The sequence below is a fragment of the Ailuropoda melanoleuca genome, chromosome 3 (assembly GCF_002007445.2).
Source record: "Ailuropoda melanoleuca isolate Jingjing chromosome 3, ASM200744v2, whole genome shotgun sequence".
In the NCBI taxonomy this organism is placed as follows: domain Eukaryota; kingdom Metazoa; phylum Chordata; class Mammalia; order Carnivora; family Ursidae; genus Ailuropoda; species Ailuropoda melanoleuca.
Window position 1 is genome coordinate 145,962,584 of NC_048220.1, and position 24,457 is coordinate 145,987,040.

Below are 24,457 nucleotides of genomic sequence, written 5' to 3' on the forward strand. Positions count from 1 at the left end.
TTTTTTTTTCCTCACGACATTTCTGACTCCGTTCATTTTTTCTTGAAGAGCTGTTTCCAGCTGGTACTATTTCCCTTCAACTTAAAGAACTTGATTAAGCGTTTCTTGGACTGAAGGGTGGTGGACAGTGTATTTCCTTCATTTTCTTTTATCTGAAAATACCTCCATGTTGCCTTTCTCCTGAAGACTTTGTGCTGAACATGGAAGACTGGGTTAACCTACATTTTTAACAGGTGCTGCTCCACTGTCTTCGGGCCTCCGCTGTTTGGAGTTAGAAGTCAGTTGAATGTGAATCATTGGTCCTTCATATGCAAAGTGTCATTTTTCTCAGGCCACTCTGAAGATTTCTGTTCCTCTTTGTTTTACATCAGTTTGTCTACAATGTACCCGGGTATGCTTTCTTTTGTATTTACTCTGCTGGGGTCCACTGACATTCGCTGAGATTCATAAATCTGTGAATTTATGTGTTTCATCAAATTTGGGAAGATTGTGGTCATTGTTTCCCGAAATATTTTTTTGCCTTAGTCTCTTCCTTCTCCTTTTTGGACTCCGATCGTATCCATGTTAGCACTCATTATATTGCACAACTTTAATTTCCTTCAGGATTTTTTTTTTTCTTTCTCTTCTCAAAACTGTGTAATTTCTATTGATTAAAAAAATGCAAATTCGGTGGATTTTCTGTCATCTCACTCCTACTGTGTAACCCATTAAGTGATTTTTTCAGAATACAGATATTGTCGTTTTCAGCTTTATAATTCTGTGTTATGGTTCCTATTTCTCTGCTGATACCAGTTACACCAGCATGCTTTCCTCTCCGTCCTTGAGCAGTAGTAGCACCTGCTTTAAAACCCCATTTGCTAATTGGGGCATCTGGGTAATGGACTTATCCTCGCTGCTGGCCTTTTCTCCAGACAACGTGTCATAGTTCTCTGCTGCTGCATCCTAGATGTTGTGAAGAATTTGTGATAGAAGTTCTCGGGTTTTTTATGTGCCGCAGAAGGGTTTTGCTTTATTTTTTAAGCATGCAGTGAACTTGGCAGAACTCGGTCTGCAACTTACTCCTGCACTGAGATGAGCCACGGGTCAAGATCAACACAATTCCCGCAGCCTTAGTTGGGCTGCTCGAGTTACACTCTGCATGTATACAGCTAATGGACCGGCCAGACATTTGGGCAGAACATAGATTTTGGCTCCCTCAGTTCTCTTTTATAGCACAGGATGAAATAGTAGTCGAGACAGTGGGTAACGCATTTTATTTATGACTTTCATAAGAAAGCTTTTCTAATGTTTAGGAATTACCAAACAATTCCTGCTTTTGAGGATTTTAATATGACTTGGGGTGAAGTTAATTAAAGGTCTTTTCTACACCTGTGAAGACGATTGTGTGACTTCTCTCCTTATTCCTATTTGATGACTTTCCTAACATTGAACCAGCCTGACATTTTTGGAATTTCCTCAATTGGCCATGATGTCTTGGTTAGCATGTATTTTACACTTGGCCATTAGCTTTTCAAGGATTTTTAAAAGACTTTATGTTTTCTAGAGCAATTTTAAATTCATGGTAAAGTTGAGATGAAGATACAGAAATGTCCCATATATTCCCTGTCCCACCACATGCGTGCACCCCCATTATCAGCTCCACCACCAGAGTGATACATTTGTTACATTTATTACAAGTGATAAACCTACATGGACACAAGAATCCAGTGTCCACAGATTACGTTGGATTCACTCTGGTGGTGGGCATCCCCTGGGTTTGGGTAAGTGGATAATTGCACATCTCTACAACTATAGTGATATACAGAGTAGCTTCACCATCCTAAAAACCCTTTCTCTTCTGCCTATTCAAGCCTCCCTCTCCCCCAACCCTTGGAGACCATTATCTTTTTACTGTCTTTATAGTTTTGCTTATTCTAGAATGTCATAAAGTTGGAATCACCTGGTATATAGCATTTTAAGGTTGGCTTCCTTCACTTAGAAACATACATTTAAGGTCCCTCCATGTCTTTTCATGGCTCTATAGTTTATTTCTTTTTAGCAGTGAATAATATTATATAATAATATCCCATTGTCTGTATGTATCCATTCACAGACTAAAGGTCATCTTCGTGGTCTCTAAATTTTGGCAATTATGAATAAAGCTGCTATAAACATCCATGTGCAGAATTTTGCATATGTCTAAGTTTTCAACTCCTTTGGGAGAATGCCAAGGAATGGGATTGCTGGATCACATGGCAGGAGTATGTGTAGTTTTGTAAGAAACTGCCACGCTGTCTTCCAAAGTTGCTGTGCCATTTTTCATTCCCTACAGGAGTGATTAAGAGTTCATTTTTGCTCCACGTCCTCTCCAGAATTTGTTGTCAGCATTCAGGATTTTAGTCATTCTGGTAGGTGGGTAGATATCTCGTTTTAATTTGAACTTCCTGATGATATATGAGGTAATATATATTTTCATCTTCATGCCTTTTTCAGTGAAGTGTCTGTTAGGGGATTTTGCCCATTTTCAGTCTCATTTGTTTTCCTGTTGTTGAGATTTTTGAGTTCTTTGTGTATGTGGCATAACAGTCCTTTATCAGATGTGTCTTTAGCAAATATTTTCTCCCAGTCCGTGCTGTTCTTCTCCTTGTCTTGACATGGTCATTTGCAGAGCGAAGTGCTTCGTCTGTTTGTGTTTTTATGAGGCCCAGCTTATCAGTTATGTCCTTCATGGATCATGAAGGTCGTTGCCACACTCAACGACATGGAGGTTTTCTCCTGCTCTCTCTTCTGAGTTTCCTCATTCTGAATTGCATATCAAAGTTAAAGTGTCACAAAGCAAATTTAAAGAGAAAATTTGAAAACCAGAGAAGAAAGACACAGGGCACAGAGAACATCGAACAGAGCGATGGTGTGTCAACACCAGCCGCCGAGGCCAGAACACAGTGGGCGGCGTGTTCACGGCAGAGAAGAAAGGAAGTGCCAACCTGGAATTCCAGACCTGCTGAAAACACCTTCCAGTAATTACAACAAAATAAAAACAATAAATACATAAATAGGTAGTTTTAAGTTTTTTTTTTCCTTTCTTAATTTCAATAAATCTTTGAAAAATTACAAAATTTAGTGGTTGATCTGCCATGTTGTTTTCCTTTCCCTCAAGCTCCTTTCATTCTGTTAGACCTTCTTGGGCCAGTCTCCATTACTGTCACTTCCACACTCCTTTAAACATTTTCTTAGTTTGGGGTGCCTGGGTGGCTCAGTCAGTTAAGTGTCTGACTCTTGGTTTCAGCTCAGGTCACGATCTCAGGGTGGTGAGATCGAGCCCCATGTCAGCCTCCGCAATGGGCACGGAGCCTGTTTGAGATTCTCTCTCTCTGCCTCTGCCCCTCCCCACTTGTGCTCTCTCTCGAAACAAAAAAAGTTTTTTTTAATTTCTTTCGCTCTTGTTAACATGTTTTTGTCCTTCTTTAACCACTCTGCTCTGTTCACTAGCCCTTGTGGAACTTCTAGTTTTGTCATCTTTTCAAAAATATTTTCCTTTTTTCTTGGTCTTCCTTGAATTCTGTCATTTTATCTCTAAGCGTTTGTAATTCTGGTTTGGTCTACTTTTCATATATTCTATCATTCTTTTTATTTCTTTTAGCTTGTCTTGAAGTACACCAAAATACATATTCCTCAGCATCTAAAACTAAAATAGCAAAATCAAAAGTAAAAACAGCCACCTGGGAAAAAGTATTTTCACATATATAACTTATTTAAGATTAATAGCCTAATATGTAGTGAGTTTTACAAATAAATTATAATGATTTTAGGAGACCAATATAAAGATAACAAAATAGGCGTGTAGAGAATAATCATAGGGGCACCTGGGTGGCTCGGTCGGTTAAGCATCTGCCTTTGGCTCAGGTCACGATCTCAGGGTCCTGGGATCGAGCCCCACGTCAGGGCTGCTTCTCCCTCTCCCTCTGCTGCTCCCCCTGCTTGTGCTTGATCTCTCTCTCTCTCAAATTAATAAACAAAATTTTCTTTTAAAAAAGAGAATAATCATAAATATCTGGCTGTTTTCTTTCCAATTGGTGAGCAAAAGAAGAAATTAAAGTATTATCACAACTGGCCATTGAATAGGGACTCTCAAAATAGGGTCAATTTTCCAAGAAAGGTATATTAACTTCTACTTTTTTCAGAGTGTCAATGTCTAAAAAATAGCCTTGTCAGTAAGTATCGAACATCTCTTAAAATGCCCTGTGTTAGGGCTGAGCCGTTCTGCCTCCAGGGATTCCGCGTGAGAAAGTGATTGGAGATAAAAACAGTTGTTTGAGTAAAGATAATCCCAACTTTTATGCTTATTAATAATTATGTTCCACCACGGAATACTTATTAAATACATTTGAGAGAGCCAAAATGTAAATTATTTTACAGATATGAAAATAATGTTTTAGGACCATATTTAATATTGTGAAGAAATGCCACTCTACGCTATCAAGTAAAAGAAAAAGCAGTTTTGAAAAGAGCACATATGGGGGTGTCTGGGGGGCTCAGTCAGTTCAGTGTCTGACTCTTGATTTCCACTCAGGTCATGATGTCAAGGTCATGGGACTGAGCCCTGCACTGGGCTCCGTGCTCAGCAGGGAATCTGCTTGAGATTCTCTCTCTCCCCCTCCCTCTGCCCCTCCCTCTGCTCATGCTCTCTCTAAAATAAATAAATGAATCTTTAAAAAAGAGCATATATAGTAGATCTCTATTTTCAACAAAAATACTCATAGAAATAAGACTGAAAAGTATAAATACCAAACAGTTCGAAGTTAGTCTTAAATCTGGGACTATAGGAGGTATTTTCTTGTTACGTTTTTTGAAATTTTCTAAATTATATTTGTGTATATAATATGTTTGTATAATGTTCCTATCATGTAATATCAACATAGTAATATACATTCTTGTCATATTAATAAAATATTAACATATTTTTATATGTCGTGTTGTATATAACAGATAACACTTGAATAATCAATCGGTCTATCATCTGTCTTTAAAAACTAGAATGTGAAGGGAACGCTTATTGGTGTCCTATTCTCTTTCCCTCTGGGTTTCCCCTTCGCCAGCAACTCCTATGGAAAGAATACAGACAACTTATAAACCTAGTTTTTTAGGATAGAATCTCCTACGTGTGTCGGACTGTGTATTTTCATTTATACCTTCTGTGACTGTGAGGACTTACTAGCTGAGAAATACAGTACAGTCACTACATCTTCAGATAATTGGCCACTTTGTTAACAAGGTTGACTTCTACGTAATTAAACATAATTCTCGCCCCTAATTAAGACTAGTGCTGTGTCACCACTCCCTCCCTTTCCCTCGGGGTCATCACACTACGGTTAAGCACTAAACAATAGGATTTTCCGGAGGGGAAACGAAGGGACCCTTTGACTTCTGATAGAAATACCCCTTTTGTGTCTCTAAACTACAAAGTATGAGGTTGTCTAAACTTCCCCGTGGCGTCCACATCCCAGGGTCCTGTACTGACAACCACTTGCAGTCCATTTCTCCGTGTGGCCGCCGTGCTCCCCAATGCCTCTGATCACTTGAGAGTGTGCGTGTGCGGGTGCGGGTGCGGGTGCCAGCCTCACCAGGAGCTTCTGGGGTGCCGCTGACNTTTCCACATCCCAGGGTCCTGTACTGACAACCACTTGCAGTCCATTTCTCCGTGTGGCCGCCGTGTTCCCCAATGCCTCTGATCACGGACTTGAGAGTGTGCGTGTGCGGGTGCGGGTGCGGGTGCCAGCCTCACCAGGAGCTTCTGGGGTGCCGCTGACCTTGGAGAGCCCCGGTGGGATTGGGCGAGGCCGGCCCCCAGCTCGCCGCCGTGGAGGCCAGCGTCTCCCTGTCACCTGCCTGCCGCCAGCTCCCCCAGCAGCGCAACCTTGACTGTTCACTTGTACGACCTCCGTCTCAGGCTGTGCCTCTAGGGAACCCCGGCTAAACCACTTTCCTTTAAGCTTCCTTTTTCTTTAAATAAAGGCATCTTTATTTTAAAAAGCGGTACCCTCTTGCCTCTTGAGTCAGAATATGCGAAACACTACTGAACAGGGACCTTTTTAACTTTGTTTTTACTTTGCTAAGGGCTGTCTGCCACTTCTGGGTGTCCTCACTCCCCGTTTGCGGTTTGTGTGGCGGGCCATGTCCCTTGCTGCCCCCCCCACTGGCTTTCTCCTTCACACACGGGGAAGGACAGACCTCATGCAATCACGGAGTTTGGAGGGAGGAACCTGAGGTATTCGCCTGCCTACTGGTGGTCTTTCTTCAAGATTTTACTTATCTGTTTAGAGACAGTGAGCAGAGAAGGGGCAGAGAGAGTGGGAGAAAGAACCCCCCGCAGACTCCCCGCTGAGCACGGAGCTCGACCCTGGACTCTATGTCACGACCCTGAGATTATGCCCTTGAGCCGAAACCAAGAGTCAGAGGCTTAACTCACTGAGCCACCCAGACACCCCTACTTGTGGTCTTCCTTACTCTGAAAGGTCAGATTTTTCAGAAAAAAGACACCACCCCTCCCCTCTTGCTCTAACTGTGCAGAAACTCTGTCCCCAGGAGTGGAATGTGGCTGTGACTTTCTTCTAAATGGCTTCCTTTCCCAGGTGGGGCTCCTTCCTCAGCCTACCTGGTTCTCCTGACGTGCACATCACTCACACACACACACACAGGCACACAAACATCACACATACACGTTACACGTACACACACACGCACACAAACATCACACATACACATTACACATACACACACGTACACAAAAATCACACATACACGTTACACGTACACACACATACACACACACACACGCACACAAATATCACACATACACGTTACACGTACACACACGCACACAGGCACACAAACATCACACATACACGTTACACGTACACACACGTACACAAACATCACACATACATGTTACACATACACACACACGTACACAAACATCACACATACACGTTACACGTACACACACGTACACACACACGCACACACACAAACATCACACAAACACGTTACACGCACACACACGTACACAAACATCACACATACACGTTACACATACACACACGTACACAAACATCACACATACACGTTACATGTACACACACACAAACATCACACGTACACACACACGTACACACACGCACATGCACAAAAACATCACACATACACATTACACATACACACGTACACCCACGCGCACGCACACAAACATCACACATACACGTTACACGTACACACATGTACACACACACAGGCACACAAACATCACACATACACGTTACACGTACACACGTACACAAACATCACACATACACGTTACACGTACACACACGTACACAAACATCACACACATGTTACATGTACACACATGTACACACACGCATGCACACAAACACGTTACACGCACACACACATACATGTTACACGTACACACACGCACACACACGCACACACACACGCACACACACGCACACACACACGCACACAGGTGTTCTTTGAAGCCAGGAGATTCTGAACAGTAGGAGTTGTAATCTCCCGGCTGCATCATTTTCTTTTTCCCCATAAAGTAAAATCATTTCAACTAATGATTGAGTCAAAGGTTTACACCTGTCCATACATTAATCATTTCCAAAACCCATTGTCGTTAGAAATCTCTTACAAGCTGCTCGTCTTTTGGCAGTGTTGCTTGTTTGGTTTAATTGAGGTGTTAAGTGAATTGGAAATGACATCATCAGAGAGAAATGGATGAGTGGGTTGGAAGTGGGTCAGAGCTTGCTCACAGGGAGAGCAGGCCTGCCTGAAGGCATAGTCGTATTAATTTATTAAAGGTTTATGTGTTTCATGCAATTAAAGGAAATCTTGAACAGTAAGTCTCCACACCCTAGCAGCAGCCGTCTCTGTCAGGGAGAAGTCCGTCGTACTCCACGAAACCAGCGTTCTTCGGGACGACAATGTTCCTAAAAGTATAGCTCATTTTACCTATTTTTTTCCTCGAGTTCGCAGAAGATCGTTTTCCCAGGCTCCGTTTGAATCACCTTATTTGTATGTGGTTTTTATGTAATTTAGTCTCAGGAAAGGAAATGATTCTTCGTACGACTTTCTGTGTTTCTCTGGTTCACACCGACCCCTGAACCGCATCACCCAGGAATGAGATACGTGTTCTTCCCACGCCTGACTCCGCAGTCCTCACGGCTCGAGAGCTGGACTCTCTAATGCTCACCAGGCCTGCTCAGGACTCCGGCGGGATGCGCCGCCAGAGTGCGGCCGAGACAGCGGCCCTCTGAGCGGAGGGATGCAGGCAGGCGGGCTCCGTAGGGCCGACAGGCCGGTGGGAGTCTGCCGCTGGCTCCCACGAAGCCGGCATTTGCTCTGCCAATGAAATACGGTGGATCCTTGAACAACGAGGGGGCCTGGGTGCCCACCCCCGTGCGGTCGAAAATCCACGTATAACCTTTGACTCCCCGCAAGACTCACTGTTGACCAGAAGCCTCCCTGAGAACATAAAGAGTCGATTAACACGCATTTTGTATGTTATGAGTCACATACTGTGTTCTTACAATACGGCGAGCCAGAGTAAGGAATGCGTCATGAAGAAAACTGTAAGGAACAGAAAATACATTGAGTTCATGCACTGTATTTATTGAAAAAATCCACGTACGAAGGACCCTGCCGTCCAAACCCGCGTTGTTCAGGGTCAGCTGCAGGAGTTCCCGAGCCAAGTGTGGCAGGCCGAGCCCCCGCTGACAGCAGGGCCCCAGCGCGGTGGGAGCCGCCTCGTGGGAAGCCGACAGCGGGTGGGTGGGCCTGGCCACACCCGGCAGCCGGCCCTGCAGGTGGGGCGCCCCAGGCGGCGCTCCCTGACACCGTCCTACACCCATCTGTGTTGTCAGCAATCTCGGAGGCTTCCGTGTTACAAGACACCACCAGAAAGCGTGTGCAATCCCTCCCGCGTCTTATCTCCGTGCTGATCTGTATCCATAAATACGCGGCACATTTCTGAGTCCTGCACCCGGGCAGCTGCCCAGAGAGGAACCCGTGAGGGCCCCGCCTTGTCCTCCAAGCACGGTCAGCAGTGCTGGCCCTGGACCCGCTGCCGGAGCTTCCTGCACGTGGCTGTGGGGCCTGCGGGTTCTCTGTGCGCATTGGGCCACAGCTCACAGGCAGGTCCAGAGCACATCCAGACAGCCCTCCCCGGTGTCACAGAGGACACATTGCCCACTCGACTGAAGCTCTCTGGTCTCCGTCCCACCCTGTAAACCATCTCTGGAAGTGGGAAGTTTGCAAGAGCCCAGCCCTGCTTTGCCAGGACACAGGTGGCTGTCACCCCCACCCTCAGTCAGGGGCATCGCCAGCTCAGGGGCTGCCTCCCCCCTGCACTCTGCCCTGTCCTGCTGCCCATGTTTCCTCGGGCAGGGGGGCACTCGCTGGCCCGGGCAGACCCCTTCCCAGCACAGGGTGAGGGCGTCCTGTCTCTGGAGGGGCCCTCCCAGGAGCTAGGTGGGCATGCCTGGGGGTGGAAAGGTCCCTCCTGCAGTGGGAATTCATGGAGGGTACCCAGAGACCTGAGTGGATTGGTCAAGGGGGCCCTGCCACCCCTCCCTGGCCTTTCTGCCTTCTCTCTCCCTCTGACTCTCTCTTTCTCTTTTCTCCTTTTTTATTTTCAGCCTGCAATTTACAGCCTGTTTGTCCATCCGCTTCCTTCCTCTCAGGGATACCCCACAGACGGGGTTCCGCGTCAGCCCTTCCTAGCACTCCGGTCCCCTTGAGCCATTGCCCTCCTGCAGGCACCCCTGCGGCAGAGGCCCGGCTGCCCTGCACACGAGGGTCCCTGGGCGCTCCTCCCGAGGACTGGGCTCTGAAGGTTGCCTGCTGCCCCGGGCTCCATGCCAAGTCTGCGCCAATCCCGTCCTGGGACAGGCCTCAGCCAGGAGGATGCAGAGACACCGACTACCCGCTCGGCTGGAGACCGAATTTTCCCAGGCGCTCCCCAGCAGGAGGGGTCCACGTTGGGCTTCCACTGGCCAGGTCTTGGCGCCCTCCTTCCCGTTCTTACCAAGCCCCGGGCTGTTCCACGAGCGGGTCTCTCCCTCTCAATCTGTATTGTGTCTTCCCTCGCTCTTCTCAGGGGCCCCTGAGCGTGTGCATGTGCACCCCCCACGCATGTGGAGTAAATGCCCGTGCACACTCACACACCCCACTCATGCCTGTGTGCACGTGTTCATGCCAGGGCACGCCCACAGTTACGCCCATGTGTGCATGCACACACGCTCAAGCACACCCACACTCACACGCACTTGTGTGTGCACACACCCACCAACGGCAGCCCTCGCTCCTTGGTTCTCTCCTCTGCAATCGATTTCCTGTTCTTGTGAGTCTCAGCCTCTTGCCAAAGCCCCACCCCAGACAATCCGCAGAAATGCTTGGCACAGGTGGCCTGACTTCCTCATCCGCAAAGTCACCCAAAAATTGTAAGACTCCTATTTTCCATATTTGTTCCCACCATCTCCCCTGGGTTCCCCTGTCTGGGAGATGTCACTGGCTCTCCCAGGGCCCAGGCTCTGCCCTCCCTCTCCTGGGCCTCCTCGGGTCCCTTCCAGGGAGCCCCCCATGCTGGGCTTCCTCACGTGGAGTCCCACAGCTGCCCCTCCCTCTGGGGGGCTGTGTTCATAAGCACACCCAGCTCCAGCCCTCGACCAGGGGACACCAGGGTCCATCTTGCCCATCCTGTATCCCAGGCCCTCCCTACCATCCCCTCTGCTCTGGACCATCCTGTTTCCTCTATCTGACCTCCCTGGTCCCCTCCTGCTGCTTCCCAGCCAGGAGCTCCCCAAAGCCAACCCATGCCTCCGCGTAAGTCCTTCCATTCACTGTTCACAGAAGGCCAGCTGTGCATTGCACGGGAGGCCCCCATGGTCCAGTCTGTCCGCACCCGTCTCTTTCTCCTGGGCTGAGCTTTCTGGCAGAGGGCACCAGGCACATTCGTCCTCAGGCTTCAGGGCGGACGTGCCCACCCTTCGTTGTTTGCTGGGAGAAGGACCAAACCAAGAACACCAACAGTTGATGAACCAGTGGGAATTAGGCAGAGAGCGTGGGGATGGTTTTTCCGAGGAAAAAAGCAGCAGAATGTGGAAGACCGTGCAGAAAGTCGGGAAGAGAAGGAAAGCGAGGTACACATTGCCAGGTTCTAACAGACTGAGAGAACATCTTTGCAATGCAATTCCTTCGCTTAAAGAATGGCAGTTGTGTTAGTTTTCTGTTGCTGTTCGGACAGCTGGGTCCCCTGGTGGCCAGCTGGGTCCAACTCCAGACTGTCCACTAGCTGAGATCAAGGTGCCACCAGCTGGCCCTTACCTGGAGACTATGGAGCAGGGTCTGCTGCCAGTCTCCTTCTGGTTGTTGGCAGAGTTCTGCTCCTGCGGCTCTAAGATGGGGCTTTATTTGGGTGGATGGTAGATGGGTAGGTTGGTGGATGAGTGGGTGAGTGGATGGTAATTGATGCTGGATTTGGGGGCCACCCAGCTGTGTGGTTTTTCCTTTCATACCATATGTCCTCGGGGATCCTGGGCGTGGTTGATTCTGCTCAGTGTCTCTGAATTGCCTTACAGACACCCTGTTTCTGGGCACTGGGGATGCAGCCATCAACCAGAGTGCCGTGGACCTAATACTCTCATCCATTCTAGGTTCTTCCCTTTTCTGCACTTGTTGGAAATCACTTGCTCTCCCATCATAAACAGGAGGAGGAGTCTCTGGGGACAACGATGGCTCACCCCAAATGCCCTGAGCAGCTGAAGAGGACCAGCATGCCAAAGACTAAAACCTCACCCTCCTTTATTGGAGGGGACTGCCGTGGGGGCCGGTGTGGCACAGGACCACAGGCACCCTGTGTGTGCTACAGAGAAGTGACCTCTCTGTTCTTTCCCATTCTCCTCACAAAGTCCAGCCTCTTCCTCGTTGGTGGTTGGAGTCAGCAAAGCCGTCTCGCAGGTGAAGTCCCTGTGTAGGAATTAGGGGCATATGTACGTGTGTGTGTGTGTGTGTGTGTGTGAATGTAGGTGTGTGCACACACATGCACAGGCATGTGTGTATGTGTGTGTGTTTAGAGTAGGGGCTTGAGGCAGGTTAGGGGACCCCTGTCACAGCCACGAAGAGGGGATGCTGTGCACTGGGAGAGGCTGGAGTCTTGACGCTGGACCCGAACGCTTCCTGGCTCTCCCTCACTGAGCCGCATCTCTGCCTGTCGTCCTCGCCCTCTGAGAATAGGGCAAACATCGGTAACATAAATACTTCTGTCCACACACTAAACCCGCTGGGTCCAGACACGCTCTTGGTGCGCATGTCCCCCAAACAATCTAGTAGGAGGACCCTCTCTGCCCACATGTAGGAAAGACTCCTTTCTCCTTCCCGTCCCTCCTCACCTGCTTAGCACTAGGGAACGGGAGCCATCCTGCACTTGCCTCCTGCCCCATCTTTCCTGTGCCTCCTCCTGCTGACATCTGGTCATTTCGGCCCTCCCAGGGCAAATTCTAGGGACCGTGTGGTCCCTGCACAGTGGGATGAAGAAATGAAGACGTTCAGTGGGTGCCCAGAAACCCAACCGCAGGCTTGCAGTGCCAGAAGCTTGGGGACATCCAGGGTTTGGGGTCCATCCTGGCCTGTGGTAGATGCCTACAGGAGAGAGTGCCGTGTTCATGCTGGACCAGGGCAGTTGGGAATGGACCCCTGAGGACGTCGGGGATTTCCTTCTCATTTCAGGATGTGTCTGTTCTCTGGTGGGCATAATTCCCAGCGCCCCCCTCCCGTGCCTTCTGCCTCTCTCTTTGGAGTATGAGTAGACCCGCAGGTGTGGAGAAATGGTCTCATGATGATACTGTTATGAGGCAAAGGGAAAGCGTCCTGGTGGGGCTTTTGAAAGCAGATTTTTCTCTGGGCAGTGACAGAAAAGAAAGTCTGAGACATCTGCCCCAAGCAGCCTGAAGGAAAGCAAGCATCCATGCTCTGAACTGTCTGCAAGGGCCACACGGCGGGGACATGCGGGGGCTCCCGGGACCTCAGCATGGCCCCAGGTGACTGCCAGCTGCAACTGCATGGAAATGAGTGTCCCAATGACTTGAGCCTGCACGAAGGCCCGTGGAGAACCCGGGCACCGTTCCCGACCCACGGGAATGCCGGGTCTAAGTCAGTGCCGTCTGAACCTACGAACTGTGTGATGGCTTGTCACACAGCAGCAGGTAACGAACACCTACCCACGACTCTGCTCGCGGCCAGAGATATTCCAGTGAACCGGAATATCCTAGAGATATTCCAGTGAACCGGAGTTCAAATAGTTTTCAAATCAGACGTGGGAACTCAGGGTTGGACTCTGTAATTTGGGGGTTTTCTTCAACTCATATTATCTGCAAGTCTCGTAAATATTTTCATGACAGAACGAGATGGGCTTTTTTTTTCTTCCTTTTTTTTTTCTTCTTGTGGGAGGAGAGTCTAATAATCTGAAAGAGTCAGCATAATGTTGCATTGTGTTAAACTTTTTTTTTCAGTGACTCATTTTAAACTAAATGGAAATCCTGAAAGGATTAATGAGTTCATATGTGTTTCGTGTTTTGAGGTACCCAGTAAGTAGGAGCAAATACTATTAAAATGAGAATTATACTGTGATTGAATGGAAGGCTTACAAGTACATATATTTGTACACTTTAAACATCTGACTTCCTGGGGGAATTCCAACTGAATCATGGAAATTGCTTTGCAGCTGTAATCCAGGGAGCCTGAGAAAAGAGCAGGGAGATGCCCTGCGCCTCCAGGGCCCTGTGACGTCCCCTCTGGCAGCACCTGGCACCTCTCCCTCACTTCGCTATTTCACAAGAGCAGTTATGAATGTGTCTATTGAGAGAAAAGTGATCCCTTTGATTTTTACTTACTAATGTCTTTGACAAGACACTTCCTCCTTCTGCTTATCAGAATGAAATATTCAGAGCTCCTCTGCGAGGACGGTCGACACTCGCCTGCTTTGGGTGGTGTCCTTCGCAGTGGGCGTCTGACCCTCAGTCAGTGGACATCAGCGCGGCCCAGATGCTCCCGTGAGCGCCCCCGTCAGGTGCGCACCAGGAGGGCCGTCCATCTCCAGCATCGGCACTGCTCCCAGAGACGTTGCTGAGATGGAACCGTGGGAGGAAGATAGACGTGCCGCGTGGTCCGAGGAGGACAGAGGAGGCACATGTGTGGTTGCTCACTTTGGTGAAAAAAAGAAAATCCGGCATTCCTAATTAGTTGGTGACTGGAAAGGAGCTGGCTCCTTCATCAACCATGCTGTTGGTGTGCATTCCCAGCCCGTGGGGAAGGTCTGCTCACTTGTGTCTGCCCATGTGGGTGGGGTGGCATTAATTCTGTAATGCCGCTTAATCTGGTCCCCTTGACTTGCCGCCGGCAACACGCTCATTTCTTCTCGTGAGCTCATGCGCACAGAGCCTTACCGAAGTATTTTCGTAAGCAGTTTTGTGGGGATTTTACTGCACAGGAACATTTAAGTGCTTTCCACTTGTAGACGTTTTCTGTCTCTATCCAACTTTGAAAGACATATTCTGTCCAGAATATAGGGTGATACCATGCACTCTCTTTCTTGGCCAGGCACTTCTGAGCAAGCCACGCCCTTCCACATTTCCATTCTAGCAAGGTACATTATCTCCATCCACCTCTGATGACGATCAGACACGGTTTCCACACCAAGCACGGCTTCAAGTTCTTCCTGTTTAGTAATTAGACTCAATTTGTTCCCAGTGCCAATTTTCAAACCTCCTACGTTCTTTACTCACCTTTTTCTCTTTCCATCAATCAACTGTTCCCCAGATGTAATTAAATGCTTATAAAATGTGCAGAACATTGTGTGATGTGCTAAGAGAGCCAGGGGAGGGGAGAGAGAGAGATTGTGCTCATGTCAGGTTAGGATACAGGGCAGACCCATGAGCACAAAACTGCTTTTGTAAACAGCTTATTGACAAGAGAAAAGTACACGGTGCATCTGATTTGGACTTAAGTAAATTATCCATCCAGAAATCTGCAAACAATGACTTTCTAAGAGATATTTCCAAAAGTCTGAAAACTTCCCAAACACAATAGGGGAAGGTGATGAACAGAAATCTCTCTCATCAAGCCGCAGGGCAAACTCAGAAGACTGATCTCGTCTTTTAATCGGTTGATGTAAGCCAATTTATGAAGAAAGGATTTCACAACCTCTGCCACTAAAAACGCTGTAAGCCAACTGGCTGGTGTTGGAGGGGAGGGAAGCTGTGCCCGGGAGATGGGTCTGGGCATATCCTGGCTGCCAAGCACTCATGCCCTGCACCCCAGAGACCGTTGGGCAATGCAGATGGGAGATACGCTGCCTTCCCCAGGATCACCCGGAAATCTGCCGACCAGGGCTGTGGGAAAAGCACAGGCCCCACAGATCATTACAGCAATTTGTTTTCTTAACTGTTTGTTGTGGCTTCCCTTTTGCAAATAGCAATGCCTAGTTCAAACTCTTAGTTTGCGGAAAGCACACACCCAGATCTAGCATAGAGGCAGTCCCTTCCCTCCATCGTGAAAGAAAATTCTATAATTGGTGAATGTGAGGATGAATGTATGCCAACCCCAACAACTTACTCAAATTTTTGAGAAAAAATGGAAATAGTCTGTGCATTAATTGTGATTAAATCTAGGAATTATTCAAAGTAACAAACCATAGTTTGAGACACCATAAAGACCTAAAAGCTGTCTTATGACATCACATTCATTAAAAATTGATTTGCTTACATAATTATAAAAACATCCTGTGGAGCAGAACCACTTTCTTTTTCCGCCGTGTTCCTCTTTTTCTTAACTCCACCTCAGCCCCAACCAATGGGCACATATGCACATCCGTGCAAACTCACACCTGCCTCCTTCGGCAACTGACCCTTACCCACTTCTGCCCACCTCCGTACCTTGGGAGCCACCTGTGGGGACCGTGTGTCCCTGGGTCCTGGCACAGGAGACTGGTCCTGAGATGTCCCAGGGCCCTGGCTGGATCGTGGAGAGCCTTCCTGGGAACCTGACATTGGGAATCAGAGAGGCTGGCCCTGCCTGACTGTTCTCCTGAAAGCATCGGCTGTGGACTTAGGAGCCGGGGGTGACATCCAGTTTCTCCCAGGTGTCCTGGAAACCAAGGATGGTGACTTGCATGGAAGAGAGAGGCGGACCCTCAGATGTGACGAGATCAGAGGCAGAGGAGAGCCTGACCGCATGTGGGCCCGTGGCTGCCGGTTGCCTGAGTTTGTCCCTATTCTGAATTCTGAAGCACATGCAAGTTTCCTTTTCTAAATTCTTCTTTCACTTTAAGCCAACTCAGATTTCTCTCCCTTTTATGCACTGGAATCCTCATTAAAACCACAAGAAGAAATTCACCAGGGCGTCCATAAGTGAATATTTCCACTCAACGGGATTGAGGTGGTTTTTATTTCTTCTTAGTCCCATGACAAGAGGCCTTCTTAAAGTTTTAATTTGTCTTTTTCTCCCAGTGTTAGGAGACTTCAATAATAATAATAATTTTTAAAAACCAATCATTTTTTCTAAAGAGAAAAAAGAGAGGGTAGCAGGGATTTCAGAGCCATTGGAAAAATTCATTATGTAGTTTATTTTATAACATTCATTATTTTTATCTTAATTATTTTCCATCAAGTAACCAGACAAAACAATTAGTATTACACAGGACAGATAGCATTTACCTGAAAATATATAATGGAACAATTGCTTAGCATTTTCTCAAGCTTGAGGAGCCATCTATCGTAAACACAGTTTGTTAAGTAATGAGATATTTGCTAATAGAAGCAAGAAGCTGGCGCTTTATGACCAAGCAACTTGAAAGAACATTCTGGAAAGTCTTTTGCTGAAAGACCCATTCTATAGCCAGAACTACTCCTCCTTCTTTCTGTGCTTCTGCGTGTTTTCCAGAGGTCAGCTTGGTCCGAGGACTCAGTGGCTGACTCCTCCGGGGAGTTTTCTAGGAGAATGGGATCTCCTTGGAAGGACACATTTGCTGTGTGAACCTAAAATGCAACAAGGTTACCTTCTCTTTCTCAGGTGTATGAGTGGGAGAAACACGATGCTCTGTGGATTCAGAGGTAAGAGTGCCATCTACTGAATTAAAGACTTCATTTCCGGCAGCCCCATAGCCAATCCAGAGAGACCACTTCCCCGGAGCCCCAGCTGGGAGGATGCTGGGGTGAGGCCGGGAGCAGAGAACAGATGCAGGACAGCCCGAGGGTAGGGCGAATGCCAGCCCGACAGTGTTTGCAGTGAAAAGGAGCATTCTCAAGCAGAGGGTTGCTCTTTGCTAGTTCAGAAGATGATTCGAGCAGCTGATTTGAGAAGACACTCAGACGCAGTCATGGACGGTCATTTGGGAGAAAGCAAGCACGTGTGCAGTGGGGGGCTCGGTGTGTCCAGGAGAGCGGCGGAGGGTCCCGCCTGGCCCAGATGTGCATGGTTCAGAAAGAAGGAAGACGTCTTTCAAACAATTGGACCATGGATATGGCTGGGGGGGGGCGTCCTTGGTCTGCCCAGGACAAGCATGTGTGTACCCGTGTGTGTGTGTGTGTGTGTGTGTGTGTGTGTGTGTGTGTGTGTGTGTGTGTGGTGGGGGTGGACATTAATGTAACTATTTTCCCGCACTTTCTCCATGACCGATCACTGGTGATGATAAGGTACTGTTCATCTGTCCCGCATCACTATGGTGGAGGTTAGTTTGCTGACACTTTGAAGAGTGTTTGAAGATGCTAAGTGTCATTATGATAATGCTACATAAAGTTCCTGAAGGAGCATAAGAAGAGGCTGGACTCCGTTTATTTCACTTTTGTTACATTGCGGAACTAGTCGTCTTCCATTTGTACGGCTACGTCACACTTAAGATGGAAGGCCCTGAGCAGACGGAAGAGGAAGAAACAGGTGCACGCTTCTGCTGGGCCGGACGTTTGGACATTGGATCACTTTCCAGTTGATGTCCACAATTGAAGGGTTCCGGAGGGTCATGGAGGGAAGACAATCACCTGTTATAATCCTCCTTGGTTTTCGGGGGACTTAGGATTGAGCTAGTAGCATAGGGAAAAATGAACCAAAATTTGGCACGTAATATTGGAGAAAGAGTCCAAAATTCCAAGTGGAAAAACCCCTGCTCTTGGGTGTGTTTGGAAGACTTGGAAGCCAAGTGCTCACTTGTCTTGGGTGAAGGCGCTGGCATGGAGCCTCCCTGCACTCATGGTTTGGGTTCCTTCCTTCTCTCGTAAACCTCCAGGAGACAGATATTACCCTCATGCTTCCAACATGGGACTCGGTGTGTGTGCGTACATGTGAGCGTGTAAGAGCGTGTGTGCGTGCAAGTGAGCATGGGAGACTGTGTGTGGACAAGAACTGATTGAGGGGGCCAAGGGTGTCTGCAGTCCTTGGGGACCCTGGGAGATGGTCATCGAGTCACATGTGGGCACCTCTTATTCCAGAGGCCCTCCCTCCCTCCCTCCCTCCCTCCTTCCTTCCCTCCTTCCTCCCTCTCCCTCCTTTCTGCCTTCCCTCCCTCCTTTCTTCCTTCCTTCCCTCTCTCCTCCCTTCCCTCCTTCCCTCATTCAGCACGCACTTGGTGAGTTGCCAGCAGTCGCTGGGTAGCCTAGAGACCATGTGAGGAGCCCTGGTCCTAGCAGAGCTGGCATTCCAACTGAGACACAGATACTTTAGGATGGATAGGAAATTAATTAATGTCATTAATGCATGACAAGTATGATTGATAACTTTCCATAAAAGAGAAAGATGGGGTATTTTGAATGCATAAACAAGGATAACATGACCTAGTGTGGAGTTAGGAAGTCTTTCTGGAGGAAAGCTTAACGTTATGGGCAAGGACATGTGGTTCCAGGCAGAGAAGCAGCTTGTGCAAAGGCCCTGAGGTCATAATGAAAGCATGTCCTCTAGAGCCCACAGACCTGCAAGTGAACCTGCCCAGACAGAAGATATGAGGCTGGACTGTAGCCAGGGACAGACAAGTAAAAGCCCTACAGTTCAGGGTAAAGATTGTTTATCCAACCAGCAAAGAAGTCAGGACAAGCTTTAAAGCTGGAGACATGAGGTCAGATGAGCGTCCGGAGGAAGGCAGACATGGCATAAGAGAGAGTAAGGAGGCCATGGAAGGGGCTTGGCTTGAAAATGCATAGAATTTGGGAACTATAAGTAGGTAAAATTTTCAGGGCTGTTCCATGACTGGGTGGAAACTGAGCTCGTCGGAGGGGAAACAGGAAGAACAGGTGTCTGAGGCTTCGCCCTGTGCGTCCCTGCGTGGGCCCTTTCTGCATTTCTGTTCCTAACGTTGCTTTTCTTCCCCAATTATACAAGCAGCACATGAACACATTGGTTTTGTGCAAAGCCGGCTGTCGCCCAAGTAGACAGAACAGAGTGAGTCTCGGTACTGCCTCCCCCTTTCCATGTCCTTCTGTGCAGGCGTGCATTTGGGAGCAAAGGCAGCTCATCTCCCCAAAGTCAGAAGTGACACTGTGCCTGACTCAGGATGCTGTGTGGGGCCCCATCACCTCCTTTCACATGGCTGCTTAGGGTCCCCCAGGACGTGTGGCCACCACAGTGGGCAGCCTCCAGTCACTGCAGAGAGCGTTATGTGAGCGTGGGGGAGCGTGTGTGCGAACATGTGAGCGTGTGAGAGCGTGTGTGCGTGCACATGAGCACAGGAGGCTGTGTGTGTCCGGGCTCCTGTGCCTGGCCCTGTGCTGGCTTCTCCGTGCACTGCACGAGCTGGCGGCCCCCGCGCTCCAGGGCCGGGATGTGACACTGCTCAGCCAGGGCGGCGTCACCCTGATGCTCTGACCGGATTCGTACATGCCGTTGCTGGGCCAAAGGCGAGCTATTTGAAGTGGACATGGTCAGATGCATTCCAAAACGTCTCCACCACTTTCCTGTTGCACCAAAAGTGTGCAAAAAAACTCATTTCCCCAAAATCTCTCAACACTTGTCATTATACATCTTTAAAGAAAACCCCGTGAATCTGGAGGGTGTGGAAAATACGGATGCAGACATACCCTAGTTTACTTTTTCCTGATACCAAACGAAGCCAAACACCTCCTGTTCTGTTAATTAGTTACTTGTGTTTATCCTTCTCTGAGTCCCTTGATCACATCCTTGTTGCTTTTCTTTAGGGTCATTGGCCTCTTATCACTTATTTGTCCTAATTGTTCATGTGTCATGGTTACACTTTCCTTCGTACACGTACTGCAAATGTTTTCTTGCAAACGACTCTTTGTATTTCAACTTTGTTTATGATGTGTTTGTCCACTCAGGGACTTTAATCTTCTTTTCATTTTCAAATCCATTGTGGCTGTCTTCCCTTCATGAGTTCTAGGATTTGTATTTTGCTAAGAAAACCCTCATTAAAAATTATTAAAATAGGGGCACCTGCTTATTTGGTGAAGAGTCTGCCTTCGGCTCAGGTCATGATCTCAGGGTCCTGGGATCCAGCCCCACATCGGGCTCCCTGCTCAGTGGGGAGCCTGCTTCTCCTCTCCTCTGCTGCTCTCCCCCTGCTTGTGCTCTGTCTCTCAAATAAATTAATTAAATAAAAAATTATTAAAATAATCTTTTATATCTTCTTTATTCACATTCTGTATGTATTTGCATGTATGTGTAACAGAGTTTAATCTAAGGGTGATGTGACACGGGAGCTTTCCTATTGCTGTGATTTCTGTCCTCAGAGAGAGGCTGCTTACATGGTCCATTCCTTCAGTGGTGACCGTAACACCAGGCCTGGGTTCCTGGTGTTTGGGCTCATTGTCCATTGGTTTGCAGGCTCTTCGACTTAGCTGACATTTATGGACCCCACCAGGCCCTGCCCCAGCTGCTGGGCTGGCGACACACTGGCAAGTGAGGCCCGCGGAGTCCCTGCCCCCTGGTGCTTGAGGTCTGCTGCGAAGACACAGCCAATAGCTCAGCCATTGAGTGGTGGTGAGATGGATGGGGATGCACGCGAAGAACAAAGGGAAACCCCGAGTCCCAGAAAAAGGAGCCAGCGGAGCTTCTGCGGAAGGGAACAGGGGCGCTGCTTTGATGTCTTGTGGGGGCGCTGAGCTGCCCTGGGGTTGGCAAACCCTCTGCACGGAGAATCCAGGACGCAGTCGATCCAACCGTAAGGCGTATTGGCGCAAGGCAGGCCCCCTCTGGACACGCGGGATGGCGAGGGCGGTCGGCACCTTCTGCCTGGCAGGAGGAGGAAGGCAGGGGAGGCGGTGCCGGAGCCAGGCACAGGGGCAGCGTGGTGGGCGCGCACGCTCCAGACGCGCACGCGGTCCTGCGGGCCGACGGGCTTCCAGCTGGCCTCGGTGCGGTCACGTGCGGAGCGCCCTTCTCCCCCTGATGCGCTAATCTCCCTGTCTGGCCTCCGACGGCGGCGGCCACCCGCAGGGCCGTCCTCACAGCTGCTCTCGCGAGGCCCGTCATCGGCTCCAGCTCACCATCTCCTATTCGACACAACGGATCTTCCAGGCAGGTGAGGGCACCGGCTGGGCCATCACACCGGGGACAGAGCTGAGGTCTGAACCAGGATGGCCGTCAAGGCTGTCTTTGAGCCCTGCCACGTGGTGAGGGGCTGGCGAGCGCCCCCTTCCCCCTATGTCCCCACTCTCTCCCGGTCTCTTTGTCTCTGCTGTCGGCCTCCTGACGTGCCTCTCCAAGACCCCACCATGTCCGTGCTCCACGGGGCCGGGTGCCCTGGGAAGTCTGGCTCTGTGGTGCCTTGTTCTTGCGGCTTTGCTCTGGGGGTTTCCTTGCGTCCCTGTTGTTTCCCAAGCGTGTGTGTGTGATTTCACATTTCCAGCGGGATTACTTCTGCCCCCATCTCCTTCACTCTGCCTGCCTACGTGCTCCCGAGGCCCGGGGTAAAGCCAGCAGCGGACAGAGCCCCAGCCAGGCAAGGTGGGTTCTCAGCATCAGACAGGGTAGGTCATAGTTTTTAAAGCTTCCCCCCAAGTGTGTGTCTCCCCAGAGGAAGAGGCAGCTGGACGTGGGGAGGGAATTAAATGGTGATTTCAGAATCCAGGACTTTCTAAGCCTTCATGTGTATGCATCTGTCTGTCCATCCATCCTCCACCCATCTCCTCGCCACTGACAGCAAGAAAACGGCAAGGAGTTCAGGACCCAACGGGCCAGCAGAGATGTGGACTGGCAGCTACCTCAAGGGTAGGCTGTTCCACGGACGTGTGCACAGGTGGGGAACCTGGAGGGTTCTTCAGAACAGACCAGGGCTTGGGGAAGCTTCCAGAAATGGCCTTACCCCAGCCGTTACGGGCCTGGGACCTTGACCCTCATTTGCCCATTCACTCACGCTCCTGCGGGAGGGAGGCAGCTATGGCAATGCGGCCGAGACGCTGGCTGTGAGGACACCTGTGCACGTCTCTCCCCTTGCCCCGGGACGTCCTGGCCGGATTTGGGGTTGGCGCTAACAGACGCACTCTTGAGGGAGTCAGGAATGGTTGGTGACTGGGAGGATCTCCGGCGTGGGGAGGCATCCAGGCGAGGGGCTCAAGGAGGCCACGGCCTATCTCCTGCCCTGTGCCCTGGCTTCTCAGCTTCCTTCTCCCTGAGGCCTGTAAAGCACGCAGAGAGAGATTTTAAAGCTCCAAATGTGAATTGTCACGCCTCATGTCTTAAACACTTGAGGAGACCTGACAAGATGTGGAGGCTCGGGACATGAAACAGAGGGACCCCTTTCCCTGAGAGCTGGGCCTCTGGGCCGCGCAGAGCCCTGGACCCAGGTCCCGGGGGCGGAGGGCCTGCAGCACGGCTGTGTGCCTGTCCAGGGTCTTCCACAGAGGATTTTTGCACAGAGGCAAAGAGGAGGCCCCTCAAGGTGGCTCTGGCCTGCAGTGGCCACGGGGGCAGAACAAAGGAGTCCAGAGTGTGGCCTGAGATTCCCACACATCCAGAGCCCCTCCAGGAAAGCCAGCTTCCTCTGCAGGCCGTGGGCTGAGGCCACCATCCCTGGGGTGAGTTGGAGGCATCGGGACCTGGTTCACAGCCCAGTCTGCTGCAGCTGCCCTTACCCCTTGGTGCCACTTCTGGTGATGCCTGAGTGGACCCTCTGGCAGGGGGTCACAACCTGTCAGCAGGGCAGTAGAATGGACACCCGCCGGACCCTGCCCTCCAGTTCTGTGAATTCCCAGCCCGGGCCTGTTTCTCCACTCAGCAGGAGGGCGTGGGGCTGCAGTGCCACTGAAAGCTTGTGGCACATTGGTCCAAACACTCCTGACTGACCGCATTAAACACGGGATTATTGGCTCCCAGTTCTGGAAGCTGGATGTCCAAAACCAAGGTGTCAGCCAGGATGGTTCCTGTGAGGCCTCTCTCCTTGGCGTGGAGAGGTCCTCTTCTGCCTGTGTCCTCATGTGGGTGTCACTGTCTGTGTCATCATCGCCTCTTCTTTAGAGGACGCCAGCCCTACTGGATTGCAGCCCCCTCTCAAGAGCCCATTTCGAGCTAATTGCACTTTAAAATGTCCCGTCTCCAGATACCATCACATTCTGTGGTCCTGGGGGGACTCCAACATAGGAACGTGGGGGACGCCACTCAGCCCACGGCAACAGGGAGGCTGCCGTTGAAGGAAAGACGGCCAAGTAACGTGAGAGCAGCTGTGATTTTATTACCCATTAGCAACAGAATGTGACAGATTCTAAGTTATTCCTCCAGGTAAGGGATCTAAATAAGAAATAGAAATAATTTTTTGCATCACCAAACTCTCATTACATTTTCTTTGATGTTTTATTGCTAAGTTCTTTCTTGCATGGTGGTATTCTGATTTGAGAACAGCGAGCGATATTGCAGCCAAGAATATATCCAAGCTGTGATAAATATGTTGGCTAATATTTCCCTTCCCAAGTTATTTTGGTGATAATTGATGTGTGCATTTTATAGTTCACTGAATCTTCAGCCAAATAAAGGCTCACAAAGAAATATGGGGCTGAAATATTTGGAATGGTCGAACTTTCATCCTTGGTGAAGTATTAGGGTCATTTCCAACTTTCCAGAAGCGAATACGTGCTTCAGCAGCTCTATCTTTGATTCGGTGGCTCAGTAGCCTATAAAAATATGCAAATCAGTTTTGAGACAAATAATCTGGTAAGTAAATTATTAACTAATAAAACATCTTTTCCCCCAATAATCTACCGACTGTCTGGAACAACTTATCGCACAGAAGCGAAATAAACGCCCAGTGTTGCAAAAAGAGAGAAAAATCATCGAGACAGGTGCGCAAAGCCATGTTGGAAGATGTCTGCCGTCGTGGAGATGAAGCAGGGTTGAAAGCACATGTTGGGAAGAGCACACGTTCATACGTGAGAAATGGCCGCAGCTGAACGGGTTCTTAGCCACCGCTCACCCGTTCCTTGGGGGTTAGCTG